This window comes from Oryctolagus cuniculus, chromosome 15 (genome assembly GCF_964237555.1).
Source record: "Oryctolagus cuniculus chromosome 15, mOryCun1.1, whole genome shotgun sequence".
Classification (NCBI taxonomy): domain Eukaryota; kingdom Metazoa; phylum Chordata; class Mammalia; order Lagomorpha; family Leporidae; genus Oryctolagus; species Oryctolagus cuniculus.
In genome coordinates this window covers 7,317,111-7,335,711 of record NC_091446.1, presented here as the reverse complement: position 1 = coordinate 7,335,711, position 18,601 = coordinate 7,317,111, and the positions used below count along the sequence as shown (strand labels likewise).

The 18,601-nt window shown below is 59.3% G+C and overlaps 1 long non-coding RNA gene across 1 annotated transcript; it reads right to left on the bottom strand.

The window, feature by feature from the left end:
- Positions 1-2,276: 2,276 nt before the first annotated feature.
- Positions 2,277-5,389, bottom strand: LOC127487562 (uncharacterized). The gene is made up of 6 exons (XR_011382711.1): positions 5,203-5,389; positions 4,683-4,774; positions 4,296-4,462; positions 3,735-3,875; positions 2,970-3,097; positions 2,277-2,607 (listed from the first exon to the last, which is right to left on the bottom strand). It is a non-coding gene; the product is annotated as an uncharacterized lncRNA (long non-coding RNA).
- Positions 5,390-18,601: the final 13,212 nt, after the last annotated feature.

Sequence of the window (18,601 nt, the reverse complement as noted above, 5' to 3'; positions counted from 1 at the left end):
ACACCACTATCACCACCACACTATCTTCATCACCATCACCACCATCATTATCGTTGTTTCAACACTATCACAACACTATCTTCATCACCATCCCCATTATCATCACCATCATCACCACCATCATCATCACCACCATATTCATCACCATCACCACCATCAACATCTCCACTATTACCATCATCACATGACCACCAACACCACTATCACCACTACCAAAACACTATCTTCAACACCCATCACCACCATTATCACCATAAACACCATTGTCATCATCACCACCATCAACTCCTTCATCCTTATCATCATCACCAGCAGGGGTCAGCACAGTGCCTTACATTCATGAGTTAATTTGCTTTCCAAAACAGCCCTGTGAGGTCAGCAGTATCATTCTACTTTACAAATGAGGGAAGTGAGGCCCAGAAACCATTGTGTCTTAGCGCCTCCCCAGGATCAATCAGTAATCCCGGCACAGATGGGTCAGGAGCTAAGCCATTCCTCAGAAGATTCCAGAAGTATCCATGATTCTTCTTGGCTCCAGGCTGGCTTCCTTCAGTGCGGGTGAGGCATGCTGGTGCAGAAATTCTGTCTCTGGTCAAGATCCACACAAGAGACATTTTCCACATTTTGCCTCCAAGCAAAGCAAGGCCACCTGGAGCCCCGTCCCAGCACTGCGGTACACCCAAAAGAAGGGAAATGCCACTACAGCAAGTCTTGGAAAGGAATGGAGGTCTTGACCAAATTCCTTGTCACCAGGAGATGATATCACACAACACTCAAGATCCCCTTAGGGGCCGGCACCGTGGCTCACTTGGTTAATCCTCCACCTGCAACGCCAGCATCCCATATGGGTGCCGGGTTCTAGTCCCTGTTGCTCCTCTTCCAGTCCAGCTCTCTGCTGTGGCCAGGGAGTGCAGTATATGATGGCGCAAGTGCTTTGGCCCTGCACCCCCTGGGAGACCAGGGGGAAGCACCTGGCTCCTGGCTTCGGATCAGTGCAGCGTGCCGGCCGTAGCAGCCATTTGGGGGGTGAACCAACAGAAGGAAGACCTTTCTCTCTGTCTTTCTCTCTCATTGTCTAACTCTGTCAAATTAAAAAAAAAATCTCCTTAACGTGCTTTTTACTCTTTCCTCAAGTTCTACACTCAACAGCATTGCCTGACACACACTCTCCTGTTCTCTCCCCCACCATACTCCCACCCTGTGGTTCTGGGATCCCACTGCCTCCCCCTGCCCAGTCTCAGGCCCTCGGCCTCCCACCTGCCTGATCCCGTCTCCCCCTCTGTGGGTATCAGTCAACTCCTTCCCCTCTGCTCCTTCCTTGTTGTCCCTGGACCCTCGGGGGATCTGACCGCCAAGCACTTCCTGAAGGCTGCTCAGGCTCACGGGGGCACACGCGGAGCATGGAGCTGACTCCAGCACTTGCCAGCCGCGGGCTCTCACGGAACCCTGACTCCTGGCGCCTTGCGTTTCCCTTTCGTGTAAGGAGTTGCATTGCTCAGCTGTTCATCCGCGTAACAAGTCCGGAGAGAATCCACTCCTGAGGAAAGAACGGTTATTTTTGCTCTTGATTTTGGAGGCTCACAGTCCAAGACTGGGCAGGCCCATTGGTCTGGTGCCTGAGCAGGGCGGCAAATGGCAAAAGGATCACCTGGCCAGCAAGGGAGCAGGGACCCCCTCCACAGCCATCGCCTCTCTACAAAGTCACAGTGACCCAACGGGAGGACCCTACCCCAACAACTGCGTCCAGTCCACGCACTTCCCAAGGCCTCACCCTCAGACCCCACAGGCGGGTAAGTCTGAACCCTTAAGCCATTGACCATCAATGTGAATTCCTTAACTGTTAACATAAGACATCGGGGACCAAACCCCGGATGTGAGCTTTTAAGGGACTGCGAAACAAATGCCAACAGGAGCAGGAGTGTCGAGGGAGGAGGCGGGGACCGTCTCCACGCAGCAACATTGCGACACCTCTCTGACGTCCGGCAACGCTGAGGTCCCCCACGCAAGCCTCTGCTGGCTAACCCGGCTCCCCAGCGTTCAGCCTCATCAGAAAAATCAAAAATCCAGACAAAACAGATGCAAATCGTGAAAATCCTGACGTTGTGGGGAGAAACTGTTTCCGCTGGAATTGGAGCTCTTTGTCCATTTTCAGGAACCAGCTCCCCGCCCCCCCCAGGCAGAGCTGGCTTCTTCAGCAGTCTCATGACTGACTTGCTTGAAGCTAAAATCCACAATGCGCTTTCTCTTTAGCGACTTGACTGCTCCTCCAAGAAAGAAAACAAGCTTTGCGAAAGGAAAGCCCTCGGCAACGGTGTTTATTTTTCAAGGCCCTGTTGTGAACAGGTGTTGATCTTCCGAAGCTTAAAGCCCCGGCTTCAGAGAACGCGGGGGAAGATCGAGCCCAACAGCCAGGAGCCAAAGGCCAACGCCCCCCACACCCTGCAGAGACCAACGTGGACCCAGCGGGCTGGGAGGAAGCCCCCAGCCTCTGGGCGGGGAGGGGGCTGGGCGGGGGACGGGGAGCCTTGTCTTCCTTTTGAAGATGAAGATTCCATCGTCCAGCTCAGAGAGGCACAGCCACAGCCACACCACCGAGAAAATGAATTGCTAGAAGAATGTCAGTTCTCATGAAAGAGTCTCTCTCCCTCTCTCTCTCCCCTTCTCTTTCTCTCTCCCCCTTCTCTCTCCCTCTCTCTCTCTCCCCCTCTCTCTCTGCCCCTCTTTCTCTCTCCCCCCCTCTCTCCCTTTCTCTCTCCCCCTCTTTCTCTCCCCCCTCTCTCTCCCTCTCTCTCGCCCTCTCTCTCTCTTCCTCTCCCTCTCCCTCTCTCTCTCCTTCTCTCCCTCTCCCTCTCTCCCCCCTCCCTCTCTCTCTCCCCCCTCTCTCCCCCCTCCCCCTCCCCCTCCCTCTCTCTCCCCCTCCCCCTCTCCCCCCCCCCTCCTCTCTCCCCCCTCCTCTGTGCTTCTCACACCTTTAGGTGCTCACAGGTCACCAGGAGACATCCTGGAGGTGGTTCTAGATGCAGATTCGGAGCCAGGTGGTCTGGCACAGGCCTGGTTCTGCACTCCTGAGGCTCCTGGTGATGCCCAGGCTGCTGGCCTGGATGTCACAGGGAGCGGCGAGGACTCAGACCACACAGCACAGGGCAGGAGGGCTGGCGGCGGCCAGCGCAGCCTGGGCTTTAGCTGGGCTTTAGCTGGGCCTCATCAGGGCCAGCTTGGTCAGCGTCGGCCATTTCCCCGGTCCTGAGATGGCCCCAGAGGGCACGTCTGGTCCCTGACAGGGGAGGAACGGCCTTTCCCCATGTCTCTTCCTTTCTTAAAGGTCTATTCATTTGAAAAGCAGAGCCGCAGAGGGAGAAGGAAAGACAGGGAGAGAGAATCTTCCATCTGCCGGTTCACTCCCCAAATGCCTGCCATGGCCAGGGCTGGACCGGGTCAAAGCCAGGAGCCAGGAGCTCCATCCGGGTCTCCCATGTGGGTGCAGGGGCCCAAGGACTCGAGCCGTCACTGCGGCCTCCCAGAGCCCCATTCGCAGGAAGCTGGAATTGCAAAGTGGAGGCGGGATATGGGAGGCAGTAGCTTAGCCTGCTGTGCCACAACACCCACCCCCGTGTCTCTTTTCCTTTTACTAGGAAGGGAATAGTTTCCCCAGAAGCCCCCAGGAGATGTCCCTCATTAGCCAACACCCAGTCACACAGCCACCTGGGGCTGCAAAGGAGCCTGGGAGAGCTTGCCTCCAGCCGAGGAGAATAGGGTCGCCATGACAGAGGCTCTCAGCCGCAAAGAAAGGGGAGTGGCTGCCGACTGGCCAGGAGCAGTGCACGCTGCAGCCGTCTTTCTGATCCGGGAAGCCTCCTCCTCTGTCCTCCGGTCTCCTGGGAGACGGTACAAATAGAAAGGGGTCACACCAGGTGTCACCGTGGAGTGGAGGGGTGGCATGGGAGAACGGGGCTGCAGGTGGGACACAGCACAGGGGACCTTCACTGGTGGACACAGGTGATCTGAGGACATAGGTGGAAGCAGCCAGTGAGAAACCCAGCCGTGCCAGCCCCTGTGATCTGACACGCTGGAGCTAATGCTAACGACAGCGCCAGACTCTCCCTCTCCCTCCCCGCATCCTGCCCCCTGGTATCCTGGAAACCATCCGAGGGACACAAGGCCCAGAAGCTCCTTCACGGGCCAGCGGTGAACAATGCCAAAGAAACCCATGCCCAGGCCCTGAGCGCTAAGGCCGGGAACCGAGAAGCCTCATGCTGCCCCCGGGTAGTGAGGGTTACCATGGTGATGTCTGCTACCTGGGCCCGCTCCGGGTAAGGTTGGAAAGCAGCCCAGAGCGGAGCTAGGCGGGGGAGTCAGGCCGGGTGGAGGGTCTCTCTGCTCTCGTGTCCTGGCGGGCTTCAGCCTTCATGGGGGCCCTTGGTGAGGCGATGCGGGCAGAGCCCAGTTTGGGAGCAGGAGAGGCCTGTAAGGAGGGACTGCCTGGACGTGGCTTCTTGGTGGTCCCAGACGGGGGGTGGGGGGGAAATGCATGCTATTGGGCACAGCAGAGATCAAGGACATGCAGAAACTCCGTGCCCAGGTGTGGCAGATCAGGGAGACGGCCCCTGCCGGCAGCCCGTCTGGCTCTCCACATGCAGTGCTGGGAGACCAGGCAGCCCAAGGATGGGCGTTCGCTTTCCCACCTCACGGCCGGAGCCAGCGACGCAGCCCCAGATCGGCTCGGGGATCCCAGACTCGGTACAAGGAGGTCTCGAGGAGGGCCGTTCGGTGGGGCCTGGCACAGAAGTCAGCAGAGGACAGGCTGGGGGCCCGGGCCCGGGGCCAGAGTCCTCCATGCGTCCTGGCCACAGGCTCCCCGCTACCCCAGCACTGCAATCACAAGCCCTCCCATGCCACCTGCTCCCAGGTCACCTCTGGGGGCCTCGTCCCACCCCCGGGTGGGGGGGCAGCCAGTTGCTGCTTCTTCCCTGGGAGGCGCTGCCCGCACGCCCTGACCATCCCCCGACTGACGAGCCTTCTCCTGAGGGCCCCAGAGATTCCCTGGATGCTCCAGGAACCCAGCTCAGCCTGGGCCTCACTCCTCACTCCCACAGCTCTGCACAACGCACACCCCACACCCCTGCGAGCCGCTGTCATCCTCTCGCCCAAGCCCTCGGGCAGTCCCCAGTCCCCAGTGCCCACCCCGCGGGCACCCATGCGCACCCACAGCTCTCCTGCTTCGACTCCCAGTTAAAGCCAATGCTGGGTGCTTAGCTTGAAGGAGGCCAAGCAAGCAGCACGGGCTCTTTCAGGACCATGGGCTGCAGCGGGATTCCCACACCAATGGGCGTGACCACCGAGGGTCCTCACAGCCACAGGTCAGCGTGGCTTCTTCCCGGAGCGTCGTCATCGTGGTCTCCATGGTGACTGTGCCGGCTTCCCAGAGCTGATGTAACAAAGGCCACAAAACGACCCAAATGTATTGTCTCAGAGTCCTGGGACCTAGAAGTCTGAGCTCAAGGAGGCAGCAGGGCCGTGCTCACTCTGAAGACCCCGGGGAAGACCCTTCCTGGCCCCCTCCAGCTCACAGCTGCAACCCTCCAACCTCAGCCCTGTTCTTCCCTCTCCTCACAAGGACCCTGGCCATGGGCATTAAGGGCCCACGGTTCCCTGGTCCGGCATCAACTGAAATTTGCCTGATTACCTTTGCAACAGCCCCATTCCAGGTGAGGCCATCTTCCGAGGTCCTTGGCGTGAGAATTCAGACATATCTTCTTAGAGGACCCAGTTTAATCCGTACGGGGATTCATTTTAAATGGTCCATGACAATGATAACTTTTAATGGTTTATTTTCAATGGTTACGCTACAGAGAGTAATTTTAAGTGGTTTTCCTATAGGTAGCCCAACTTGGATATAAGAGGGAATGAGGCCGGCGCCGCGGCTCACTAGGCTAATCCTCCACCTTGCGGCGCTGGCACACTGGGTTCTAGTCCCGGTCGGGGCGCCGGATTCTGTCCCGGTTGCCCCTCTTCCAGGCCAGCTCTCTGCTGTGGCCCGGGAGTGCAGTGGAGGATGGCCCAAGTACTTGGGCCTTGCACCCCATGGGAGACCAGGATAAGTACCTGGCTCCTGCCATTGGATCAGCGCAGTGTGCCGGCCGCAGCGCGCCAGCCGCGGCAGCCATTGGAGGGTGAACCAACGGCAAAGGAAGACCTTTCTCTCTGTCTCTCTCTCTCACTGTCCACTCTGCCTGTCAAAAATAAAAAATAAAATAAAAAAAGAGGGAATGAAACTTAAATCTGGGGGAGCTAAAACCCTGAGGCCCTTGTACCTGCAAGGGCTATGCCCAGTGCGGCTTTGGGGGCATTTGGGGCGACAGCACAGCTCAGGGCTGGGTCTGGAGACTGGCTCTCCCATTCACTCTCCCCTTGGAGTGTCATGTGAGGGGAGCGTGAAAGAAGCTAAGAGAGGTGAAGGGCAATGCAGGAGCTCCTTGGGTGTACAAATTCGTGGGAAGTTGAAACACCTGCGGTCACAAACAACAGCAGCAGCGGCAATGACACAGCAGGACTCAAGCCCTGGCAGGGATCTGCAGCAGCCGGGTCTCTGGGCAGACATGCGGCTGTGCAGGACACGGACAGCCGGGAAGGGGCAAAGCCTCCGCGTGGCCAATGGGATGCCCCAGAGGCTCCCTTCTAGCCCCAGGAGTGCAGAGTGCAGGTTAGGTCTGAAAAATCACAAACAGGGCCCTGACCGTGTCAGCGCTGGCTGCACCAGCTCCACGGGCACTCCGACAGGCCAGAGCCACGGTGCCAGGACGTTGCCGACAGCGCCCGTGGGCAGAGGCCCAGAGCCACCCGCACAGACAAGCACGGCCTGCGTGGCACGAGGGGGCTCCACCCTCCTGGTCCTTGTCCCAGATGGAGGAGACAGGGCCCCTCCTGCCTCTGCAGTGGGCAGCTGAGGCATTTCTGTCTAGCGCTGAGGCTGGGGCAGGTCTTTCACAGCATTCAGACTGAAGAAGCCCAGGGTCACGGTCACAGTCAGCAGCTGCTGCTTCTGCCTGGGGCCATCCTGCAGGAGTCAGAGCTTGGGAGAGAGTTAGGGGAGGATATGCCACCAGCCCTCAAGGGGGAAGTGGCAGCAGTGTTTTGTTCAAGACGTTATGTAAAGGGCCCAGGCTTGGGCATGCAGCTGACCGGGATTTCAGTCCCAGCTCTCCTGCTTGCTGCTGCCTGACCGTACAAGAAGTGCTGGACTCAACGTCCGGGTCCAAAAAGAGCAAACAAACCACAGTGGGCCTGGTGAGAAGTGGCAATTACCTGAGGACATGGGAGACCCGCTGGAGCCAGGGCCTGGCCCGGGGATGTGCGTTGTGGTGCAGTGGGTTAAGCTGGCGCACTCTGGAAGCCTGCACCCCACATAGGAGTACCTGGGATCGGATCCCAACTCCACTTCTGATCCAGCTTCCTGCTAACGTGCTTGAGAAGCAACCGCGGGTAGGCCAAGTACTTGAGCCCCTGCTGCCCACGTGGGAGACCCAGATGGAATTCCTGGCATGGCCTGGTCCAGCCTCAGTCCCGGCTGTTGCAGACATTCAGGGAGTGAACCAGCAGGTGGAAGATCTCTGTCTCTCCCTCTTTGTGTCACTCTGCTTTTTAATTGAACAAATAAATATTTAAATAAATAACCTTTGAAATTTTATTTGAAAGGCAGATTGATGGAGAAATAAGGAAAGAAAAACACAGAGAGAGAGAGGTATCTTTCATCACTGGTCCATTCCGCCAAATGGCCGCAACAGCCGAGGTCTGGCCAGACTGAAGCCAGGAGCCAGGAATTCCATCCGAGGCTCCCATGTGGGTGCAGGGGCCCAAGCACTTGAGCCATCCTCTGCTGCTTTCCCAGATACATTAGCAGGGAGCTGGATTGGAAGTGGAGCAGTTGGGGCTCAAACTGACGCTCCAACACAGGATGCCGATGTCCCAAGCAGCAGCTCATCCTGGGCTCAAGCTGCTGCACCACAACGCTGGTCCCCCCAAAATTCCCTTCCAGGAACCCCTGAAAACAACCCCCGTGCCTGGCACAGAGCAGGCTCCACCTGCTCCTCTGCCCAAACCGCTCCTCCTCATGGAGGGAGAAACAGGCTGTCAAAGCACCAGACAAGATCCCGCGGCCCTAGGGGTCTAAAGACGCAGGCCCTGCTCCTGGCTCTGACACAGTCCCACATCGCGTGTGCAGCTCCTGCAGCCCCAGGTGTGAGCCAGGTTGGGGGGCTCGGCACCCTCGCCCCTGTCCAAGGCCTGAAAAACAGAAGGGCTTTGCTCAGAAACGAGCGAGAGGATTCCAGGAAATTCTCGGCCTGCGCTTTCCCTCCAGCCCCTCCCGGACAGATGCTTTCCCGCAGAGCAAATCCGAGGGTGGCTCTCGAGTTATTTCTGGAATTTTCTGCACACACACATCTCCCTGCCCCACGACTGGCCTCTGAAAAACAGACGGGATCCACTGTGTCTCCAACATTCCGTGTCCAAAGGGAGAGGCCCTGTGAAGCCCACTCTCTGGGGCACCCCGAGGCCGGAGGGAGGCTTGCACAGAGCAGGTGTGTGGCCCCCACTGTCCCCAGCAGCCAGCCAGCTGCAGGTGGGCGTGGGCAGCGTGGCCAGCTCTTCCCCGGGATGGAATTCTCTGGCCCTGAAAGTGCACCTTCTCCATCCTCAGATGACTAACGTGGAAAGCACAGCTGCACAGTGGGGAGCGGGCGCCGTGTCCTCGGATAACTCCCCGGGCTGCAGCCTCCTCACCTTCCCCCGTCGCAGCACCGGCTTCGGGGCGGGCCCAGGAGCACGACTTCCCCCGTCCCCCAGCCCGTGCTGTGAAAGGCAAGGAGAGGGGTGTTTCCTCTGAAAACGAGGCTCCTGTTGGAGCGGCGATGACGCCTGTCCCAGCAGCTGAGCAGAGCCCAGCAGGCCGCCGACGCGCAGCTCTGAAGGCACAGGGAGGCGTCTGTAGCCACCCTGTAGCCACCTCTCGACCCACGCCCCCTAGGGAGGTCCCTGCCTCCCAGACCTGGGTGAACACTGCATTTTCGGTGATCTGAAGATGTGCACAGCTCAGGAGGGCAGGGACATGGTGCACGGGTGTCCTCCAAGGACCACGTGTGCCCGGCCCCACCTCCCCCCACACCCTCTCTGGTGCTGCTGGGGCCAGCTCAGACCCAGACTCTGCAGTTCCTACTCAAATGTGCACACACACCCCTCACCCATGGCATCCGTGTGTTTGTGGATTCTTACCAAGTAACCAGGTAGGGAGGACGCTCCCACCTCTTAGACTACATTTCCCAGCTTCCCTTGCAGCTGGCCACGTGACTTGCATTCCAGCCAATGGAAGGGGAGCATGCTACTGACAGGTGCTGGGTCAGGATAAGCCTCAAAACAGGGTGCTAAGGGAGCGGAGCCAGCCACGAGACCACGCAGGCAAGTCCCTAAGACGGAAGGCGGCGTATGACTGCCTGGCAGGTGGGTACAGTGACAGGGAACACGCACAGGGAGTCTTGTTGGCAGGAAGAAAACGCGCTACAGCTGATGTGTAGTGACAGTTACCGCACCTGGCAAAGCTACCACAAACCATTGCATTGTACACCTGCAACAGGCAAACTCTGTGATACGTAACACACCCCTCAGTTAAAAAAACTGTGTAACACACCCCTCAGTTAAAACAAAGTGAATATGAGTGAATATGACATTTCCAGGCCAGGAGCCTGCCCCAGCTCTCCTCCCTTCGTGCCCACGGATGTAAGAATGACCGAAGGCCCCTGGGCCCCTGCGTGACTGCGTGGAGGGTGGATGCTCAGGTGAGCAAGACACAAGCTGCCCTTGCTGACCCACAGCTCACTGCGGTGTTACAATGAACGCGGCAGCCCACACGGACGCAGGCAGCGGGGCCAAGGTGGGCGCTGGTGCTTCCACTGGAAGGCCTTGTGGTCCCTGGCTCGCACCATCCCTGGGATCCTGTCTCCGGCCCCACCCCCCAACCCCCACACTGGGTCCCCTCCCTCTCTCCACCCCTCCTCCCTCTGCCTCGCCCCACCTCCCCAATCTCCCTCAGGTGACCTGATAGGAGGGACTGCTTCCAGGGGAACCTGGGAGAAGAGGGAGCTGACAGTGGGGCTGGGCTGGGCGATGGGAGGAGGTGGGAGGCAGAAGGATCTGGCTGGAGAAGCCTGGGCGGAGCCGAGACCACTCAGCAGTGCGCAGGAGCTGAACAGGGCTGCAAGCGGACGTGGCCTGGGGCTCACTGCTGACACAAACCCGCCCGCGTCTCAGCATCCAAGCGTTCCTGCTTCCCCAGGGCCACATCGGCAGGGGGCAGCAGGAATCCAGAACACTTGCTTGAGTTTTTTTTTTATTTTTTATTTTTTTTATTTTTTTGACAGGCACAGTGGACAGTGAGAGAGAGAGAGACAGAGAGAAAGGTCTTCCTTTTTGCCGTTGGTTCACCCTCCAATGGCCGCCGCGGCCGGCGCGCTGCGGCCAGCGCACCGCGCTGATCCGATGGCAGGAGCCAGGAGCCAGGTGCTTTTCCTGGTCTCCCATGGGGTGCAGGGCCCAAGCACCTGGGCCATCCTCCACTGCACTCCCTGGCCACAGCAGAGGGCTGGCCTGGAAGAGGGGCAACCGGGACAGAATCCGGAGCCCCGACCGGGACTAGAACCCAGTGTGCCGGCGCCGCTAGGCAGAGGATTAGCCTAGTGAGCCGCGGCGCCGGCCTTGCTTGAGTTTTTAAGAGGAAAGGTGCGGGCCGGCGCCACGGCTCACTAGGCTAATCCTCCGCCGTGCAGCGCTGGCACACCGGGTTCTAGTCTGGATTCTGTCCCGGTTGCCCCTCTTCCAGGCCAGCTCTCTGCTGTGGCCAGGGAGTGCAGTGGAGGATGGCCCAAGTGCTTGGACCCTGCACCCCATGGGAGACCAGGAGAAGCACCCGGCTCCTGCCATCGGATCAGCGTGGTGTGCTGGCTGCAGCGTGCCGGCCATGGCGGCCATTGGAGGGTGAACCAACGGCAAAAAGGAAGACCTTTCTCTCTGTCTCTCTCTCTCTCTCTCTCACTGTCCACTCTGCCTGTCAAAAAAAAAAAAAAAGAGGAAAGGTGCTGAATACTAGTGTGCGAGAGCTCCGGGCAGGCACAAAGACGCACTCAAGGGTGTGCATGACCAGCAGCCCCGTAGGCTGCCCGCACCATGGCTGTGGAGGACAGTCCCGGTGGCCATGCAGCCACAGGGGGAGCTGCGCTGCGAGCCCTGGGCGTTCACGGGAGGGCTTGACAAGAAGTCTCCATTCTCTGTGCTGTCCCCCGAGCACGTGATGCTCCAAACCCCACAGAATCCACCCCGTCCCACACAGCAGCCCTTCCCCTCTGCCAACCACCGTCCCAACCAGCGTGATCTTCTCCACCCACATTTACAGCCGTTTTCCCACTTAAAAGGCTGTGAAGTCTTCGACTTCCTGTCCAGTGGTTCATGCTGGGCACTGCACAGGCTTAGCGACGTTCCTAGAACGCTGCAGTGCCCAACTCACACATCCGCACCCAGCACCCCTGAGCGTCACATGAAGAGCCCTTCAAGGTCTTCAGACCCCTGCGTCTCCCTGGCCTCGCCCGTCACCATCTTGGGCGGGGACTTCCTCTCCGGTCTTCTCCAGTCCATGCACTGGTCTCCCTCCGCCTGCAACAAGTTCCCATCTCAAGTTCCCACTTCAAGGCTCAACCCACCGCCACCCTGGGGAAGGCTACGTGGTCACCTTGCCCGGCCTCCCGGCTCCTGCAGCGTGGGCGTGGCTGTTCTTCTCTAACGGGGACATCGAAGCACAGATCCCCACGTTGTGATGTCCTGTGCACTCCCTGGTGATGACCACGTCTCAGAAACTGTGGACGACCCTGATGAGGGACACAGCCAGGCAGAGGCACAGAAGGCCCCAGCCCAGCCGGGAAGAGGGCATCAAGGGAAATGCCAGGGCCAGAGCCCTGAGACGGGCAGCCTGAACGCCAGGCTTGGTACAGCAATCTGGGAGGAAGGCTGGCCGACCTCTGTACTCACCGGCCTGGCCCCCTCCCCCACTGCCACTCCTCACCCCACCAGGATGCTACTGCCACCCTGCTCATGCCCAGGCCAGCAGTGCTGCTAGGGGCCCGGAGAGGCCTGGGGTGGCTGGGGTTGCTCCCAGCAGGCCCCAGGCAACAGCACCACAGCCAGCGCAAGCCAGCAGGCCTCGGTGTGCCCAGCAAAACCATCACTGCGAAAGCCACATTCACGGCCGGCAGGCCTGAGGCTAAGGGAGCCGCCGAATCCCCCTGGGTCCCAAGCACAGGGACGCTCGGCCCCAGGCCCTGGCCCTGAGTGTCCCAGAGGGCGCGACCTTGTGTACCAGCGAGAGTTGATAAGGCTGCACAGTCACCGGGACGCACAGCCGGAGATCAGCCGGGAGCAGCCGGAAGCTTCCACTCGCTGCCATGAATAAAATCCTCCAGACGGAACCCGGATATAAAAGGCCGTCGTGCTGGATGTGCTCTGAGGGAGGGTGCTCGCTTGATGCACACAGCAAACACCCACGCCAGAGTCCAGCCAGGGAGGCTGGGCGCGGGCAGGAACCTGGGGCGACTCGGGGAGCAGGGCTGCACTGACACCCCCAGAACTGTTGTGAGGCTGTAGGGAGCAAGCCTCGTGGTTTCTCTCCCTCCCTCTCCCCCCCCACCTCCACCGTGTGTATGTGTGCGTGCGTGTGTGTGTGTGTGTGTGCGTGTGTGTGTGTGTCTCCCTCTAAAATGAACGCTGAGTTAAAAGCTTTTTGTTCCGTCCTGGGCCTCCAAGGCCTGGCTTTAGATGAGAAGCAGACCACAGTGGAGGCATCCTGTCACGTATATTAAATGCAGACGTGCCCCGAGAAAGCAAAGGAGCAGGCAGACGTAACACAGACTGTGCGCCAGACACGTGTGCAAGAGCTCAGAGCCCCAACGCAAGCCAGCTTCCATGGCTTGCAACGCGCAGCAGGGGGCGTGTTCCCCAGGCAACCGCAGTCCAGGCAAGGGCTCCGGCACAGCCCCCACCCCTGCCCGCTCCTTTCCCGTTGAGCAGGGTGGTTCTTCCCGTTGGCATCTGGTGACTCACCAGCTGGAGCGGAGCACAGCCAATGCTTGTGCAAGTCACAAGTCAGCAGACACGTGTGCCAACGAACTGCGAGGGATGCGGATGTGGGGTGAACACCCAAGCCCACAGCCTCTGCCACTGACTGCGCGGCAGGTGACTTCTCCTTTCTAAACTCGACGTACTTGTCCATAAAATGGGAATAAGAACGTAAGGATTAAATGAGATGATGACTAGGCAGGGAACAGATGCATGTCTGAACAAGACAGTATTATACGTTATTAATTGTCCACATTAAGTCTGTCTCTCGCTCTCGCACTCTCTCTCTCTCTCTCTCTCTAACACAAGCCAGATGGAAAGGAGAAAATTCAAGAACTGCCTTAAGAATAATGACTTTGGGGCTGGCACTGTGGTGCAGCAGGTAAAGCCACTGCCTGCAATGCCTTTGTCCCATGTGGGCACCAGTTTGAGTCCTGGCTGCTCCACTTCCAATCCTGCTCCCTGCTCATGCACCAGGGAAAGCAGCAGAAGATGGCCCAAGTGCTTGGGCCCCTGTACTCACATGGGAGACCCAGAAGAGGCTCCTGGCTTTGGTCTGGCCCAGATCCACCATTGTGGCCATTTGGGGTGTGAACCACAGGATGGAGGATCTCTCCTTCTGTCTCTCCCTCTCTCTGGTGCCTGGCGCCCAGCTGGGCAGTTGGATTCCTAGAGGCTGTGGGCACTGGGGAAGAGGTCTGCTTGTCCTGTCTCAGGCCTGGGGTACATCTCGTGTCCCCCCAAACTCTAGGTCTGGGCTACCACACCCAGCACCGAGGGCTGTGGGAGCATTCCTATTTTCTTTAGTTTCTTTCAACTCCTGTTTGTACAATTCTGCCTTTGCCACTGTGTTCCGTAGCTAAAAGCGGTTTGGTTTCCACAGTGACAATGCTGTGCCTTGATTTCTTTCGGGGATAAGACAATGCCGCTGAGTGGAAGGTCCAAGTCCTTCTTCAGAAGAGTTTGCTTCTCTCGCTCTCTGGAATGCCGTCCGTGGGTACTGCAGGACTCATCTCCCCAAAACTCACGCCGCCGTTTGAACTTGAGTGTCTTGGTTGTCGTGGGCTAAGGGTGGAGACGCGCTCTAACGCAGGAGGCTGTGAAGTGGGGCCAGTGGGGGGCTGGGGTCCGGCCCCCGTGCCCCCACAGGCTGGTTCTCATGAGCAGGTTGATTAGTTTGAGTTTGGCCTAGACTTTCTCTCTCTCTCTTCCCTGCTCACCGGGTGACGGTTTCTCTGCACCTGCCATGAGGCAGCCTCTGCCCACTCCAGACTACGGAGCCGCCCAGTCCTGAACTGGGGACTGTAGCAAACCCTTTCTTTCCCAGACGAGCTCCTCTTGGGTGTTTTAACAGAAAGAAAAGTGCACCAGCACCACGAACGCCTTTTCCAGTCCTTTCCTTCCAAGACCATCGCGGAGACAGCGGTCGCCTTTAGTCTTGTGTTGTCGCTGCCTCACGTCTCTTTGGTCTTGTGTTGTCACTGCCTCACGTCTTGTCTTTGTCTTTGTGCAGCTTGCGTTGTCAGGGTTGTGTTGCTCTGAATGTGGTTTCCGTCTTGCTAGTGTTTTAGCTTTCTCTTCCCCTCTTTTCCAAGCCCTGTCAACTTGCCTTTCGCCTCTCTGTGCTCATGGAACCTCTGCCTTGGCACCTGGCACACAGCCGAGGGCCATTCTCGGTCTGTCTTGTCTCTGGCTCACCGGCATCTCCCTTGAATCCCTCTCTGGGAATTTGCTATGCATCTGCCTTTATGTAACAGTCCCTGGCTCTTTGGATTCTCCTCTCTGCTCTCCACGCGTAGGGTTTATGCTGGTTCCTCTCTGTGTCGTGCTCAGCTTAAAGGAGCTCAAACACCTGCCGAAGCAATATGGAGGGAAAGAGCAAAAGGCAGGAAGTCACCTAATCCAATCCGGCCTGTGCACGGGACAACGGCGCCCACCAGGTCTAGGGATCGAGGAGTGTGGTCAGCAGAGACCCCTCCACGGACTGTGAGACCCCCTGCCTCCCTCCCAGCTCTCTCACACCAGCTCTTCACCCCTGCAACTTCCTGATTGTCTTGGACAAAACAGCCAGCCGTCGCGTCTCTGACTCCCCAGCTACCACCGCCGAGTCTGCTGAGCAGCACAGGGGAGGCGCAGCTTCCGGGGGAGGGAATTACCCACGGGGCGGGGGTGGGGACGTTCAGCATGCTGGACCGGCCCTGACAGGCTGAAGCCATCACGGGAACAGAACAGTGAATTTAAGAATTCTTTGATACTTTTCTTCTCCACTTTCTCTGCTTTCTCTTTGTGACATTCTTCTGCAGCTATTAGACTAACTTAATCTTCTATCTTTTTAAAGATTGATTCACTTATTTGAAAGGCACAGTGGTGGGGAGAAATCTTCCATTCACTGCTGACTTCCCACACGCCTGCAACAGCCAGGGTTAGAGCAGGACCTGCAGCCAGGCCTCCCATGTCGGTGGTCGGGACCACGGACTTGGGCCATCAGCTGATGCTTCCCAGGCGAATCGGCGGGAAGCTTAACCCCCGTGCCACAACATCGCCCCTAACTTTCTTATCCCTTTTTGTCTCTTATCTTCCCTTTTTATTTTTTCCTAATTCTTTGACTCTCCCATTGATTTTTAAAGTTTATGCTACCATATATTTATGGGATTTTTTTTTACGCAAGATTTGTTTTGTTTATTTGAAAGGCAGAGTTACAGAGAAAGACAGGAAGAGATAGAGAATGAGAGATCTTCCATCCACTGGTTCACCCTCCAGATGGCCACAACAGCTAGGACTGGGCCAGGCTGAAGCCAAGACCCAGGTGGTTCATCCAGGTCTCCCACATGGGTGCAGGGATTGGCCCACCTTCCACTGCTTTCCCAGGCCATATCAGGAAGATGGATCAGAAGTGGAGTAGCCAGGACTCGAACCGGCTCCCACGTGGGATGCCAGCACCGCAGGTGGTGGCTTAACTCGTCCACAACACCGGCCCAGTGCTGGCCTGGATTTCACCTCCAAGAGTCCTTCATCACCTGCTGTTCCCTTTCTTCAAGCAGCCGCTAAGAGCAGGGCCAACCCTGTGGCATAAGAAAATGGAAACTGAATTTTTGCTTTCTTTGCTCCCTGCATTGTCCCCTTGCCTCCAGGCTCCTTGTCCCCAGTCTGTCCCACGTCTGTCTCCATCCCTCCTTCTGGGTGTCACACGAGCACTGACTGGTTCACAGCCACGAAGGATGCGCCACACGTTTGCTGCTCGTGGCGCGGCCCTGGGACTGCAGAGCAACTGCTCAGGACCTGCTGCCCAGGCTGCAAAAGCTGCTCGGAGGTGACCGGCGAGAGTCGCACACTCGGCAGATGGGAGGGGCTGACCTCTCAGTGCATGAAGGCTGCCTCTGCCCCTGCGTTTCCATCCAGGTCCCAGAGGACGGAGTCCACTGCTGCTGGACTGCACTGTGAACCGTGCAGACCCAGCATCCTCACCCACAGCCCTGCCGTCGGCCCTGCTGCGGCCCACGCTGGGCCTGCCAGTGCTCTCTCGTGGCCGATGACTCACCATCACTGCTGCGGGCTGAAGGTGGTGTCTCCCAGAATTCCCGTGTCGGAAGCCAACTCCCAGGGCCCTCGGACGAAGCCCTGGGCCTCTCAGAGGGGCTTTGGTCATGAGGGCGCCACCCTCCCAAAGACCAGCGATGCCCTAAGAGGCCTGAGAGGGCTGCCTGCGCTGTCACCACCCGAGGACACTCAGGAGCCCCGCCTGCAGCCACCAGGCTCTGCCCTGACACTGGTCTGCCGGCACCTTGACCTTGGACGGCCCAGCCTCCCAGTGGGGAGCACCAGGCATCGGCTGCTTACAAACGAGCCAGGCTGTGGGGCTCTGTTCTAGCAGAACACACGAGACCCTCATTCACCCGCTTTCCTGGTGCCAGCACACCCTGCTGTCCCTGCTGTGTCCCCTCCGCCCTGAGGGTCCTGCTCCCCTCACCCCCGATGGTGCATTTGGGAGGAGTGGGGGGGAGCTGAGATAACCCACGTGGCCGCCTGTTGTAGGTAACTGGGTGTGGCTGCCCTCTGGTTTTCAAGATGCACTTCACAGCAGCCCCCAGCACCTGCCCCCTCCCTGTCAGAGCCCCAACACACCTGCCCCCACCTCCCTGTCAGGGCCCCAGCACACACCTGCCCCCCTCCCTGTCAGGGCCCCTGCATACACCTGCCCCCCTCCCTGTCAGGGCCCCTACACACACCTGCCCCCTCCCTGTCAGGGCCCCTGCACACACCTGCCCCCTCCCTGTCAGGGCCCCAGCACACACCTGCCCCCCTCCCTGTCAGGGCCCCCAGCACCTGCCCCCCCTCCCTGTCAGGGCCCCAGCACACACCTGCCCCCCTCCCTGTCAGGGCCCCCAGCACCTGCCCCCCCTCCCTGTCAGGGCCCCTGCACACACCTGCCCCCCTCCCTGTCAGGGCCCCCAGCACCTGCCCCCCCTCCCTGTCAGGGCCCCCAGCACCTGCCCCCTCCCTGTCAGGGCCCCTGCACACACCTGCCCCCTCCCTGTCAGAGCCCCAACACACCTGCCCCCTCCCTGTCAGGGCCCCAGCACACACCTGCCCCCCTCCCTGTCAGAGCCCCAGCACACACCTGCCCCCCCCATCAGGGCCCCTGCACCTGCCCCCCTCCCTGTCAGGGCCCCCAGCACACACCTGCCCCTCCCTGTCAGGGCCCCAACACACACCTGCCCCCCCCATCAGGGCCCCTGCACCTGCCCCCTCCCTGTCAGGGCCCCAGCACACACCTGCCCCCCTCCCTGTCAGGGCCCCAGCACACACCTGCCCCCCTCCCTGTCAGAGCCCCTGCACACACCTCCCCCCCCCCATCAGGGCCCCTGCACCTGCCCCCTCCCTGTCAGGGCCCCCAACACACACCTGCCCCCCCATCAGGGCCCCCAACACACACCTGCCCCCCTCCCTGTCAGGGCCCCTGCACACACCTGCCCCCTCCCTGTCAGGGCCCCTGCACACACCTGCCCCCCTCCCTGTCAGGGCCCCTGCACACGCCTGCCCCCCCTCCCTGTCAGGGCCCCTGCACACGCCTGCCCCCCCTCCCTGTCAGGGCCCCTGCACACGCCTGCCCCCCCTCCCTGTCAGGGCCCCTGCACACGCCTGCCCCCCCTCCCTGTCAGGGCCCCTGCACACGCCTGTCCCGCCCTCGCTGCACCACAAAGTCTGGCCACGTTCAAGCCCAAGTGCAGTCCTGGCTCTCTGAACACCATTGGCACCTCCTCATTTGCAACTTCACAGTGTCAGAGCCCCACCTGACAGGGACCTCTGGAACCAGGATGAATAAAAGTGCAAGGGGAGACCCACACCCCAAACCTCTGAAGACTCATAAGTCAGCAAACCGGCTCCGAGCCGCATTGCCTCCTCCTCCCCTGACAAGCACACCCTCCTAGCGACCTGGAAAGCCAGCTTCACA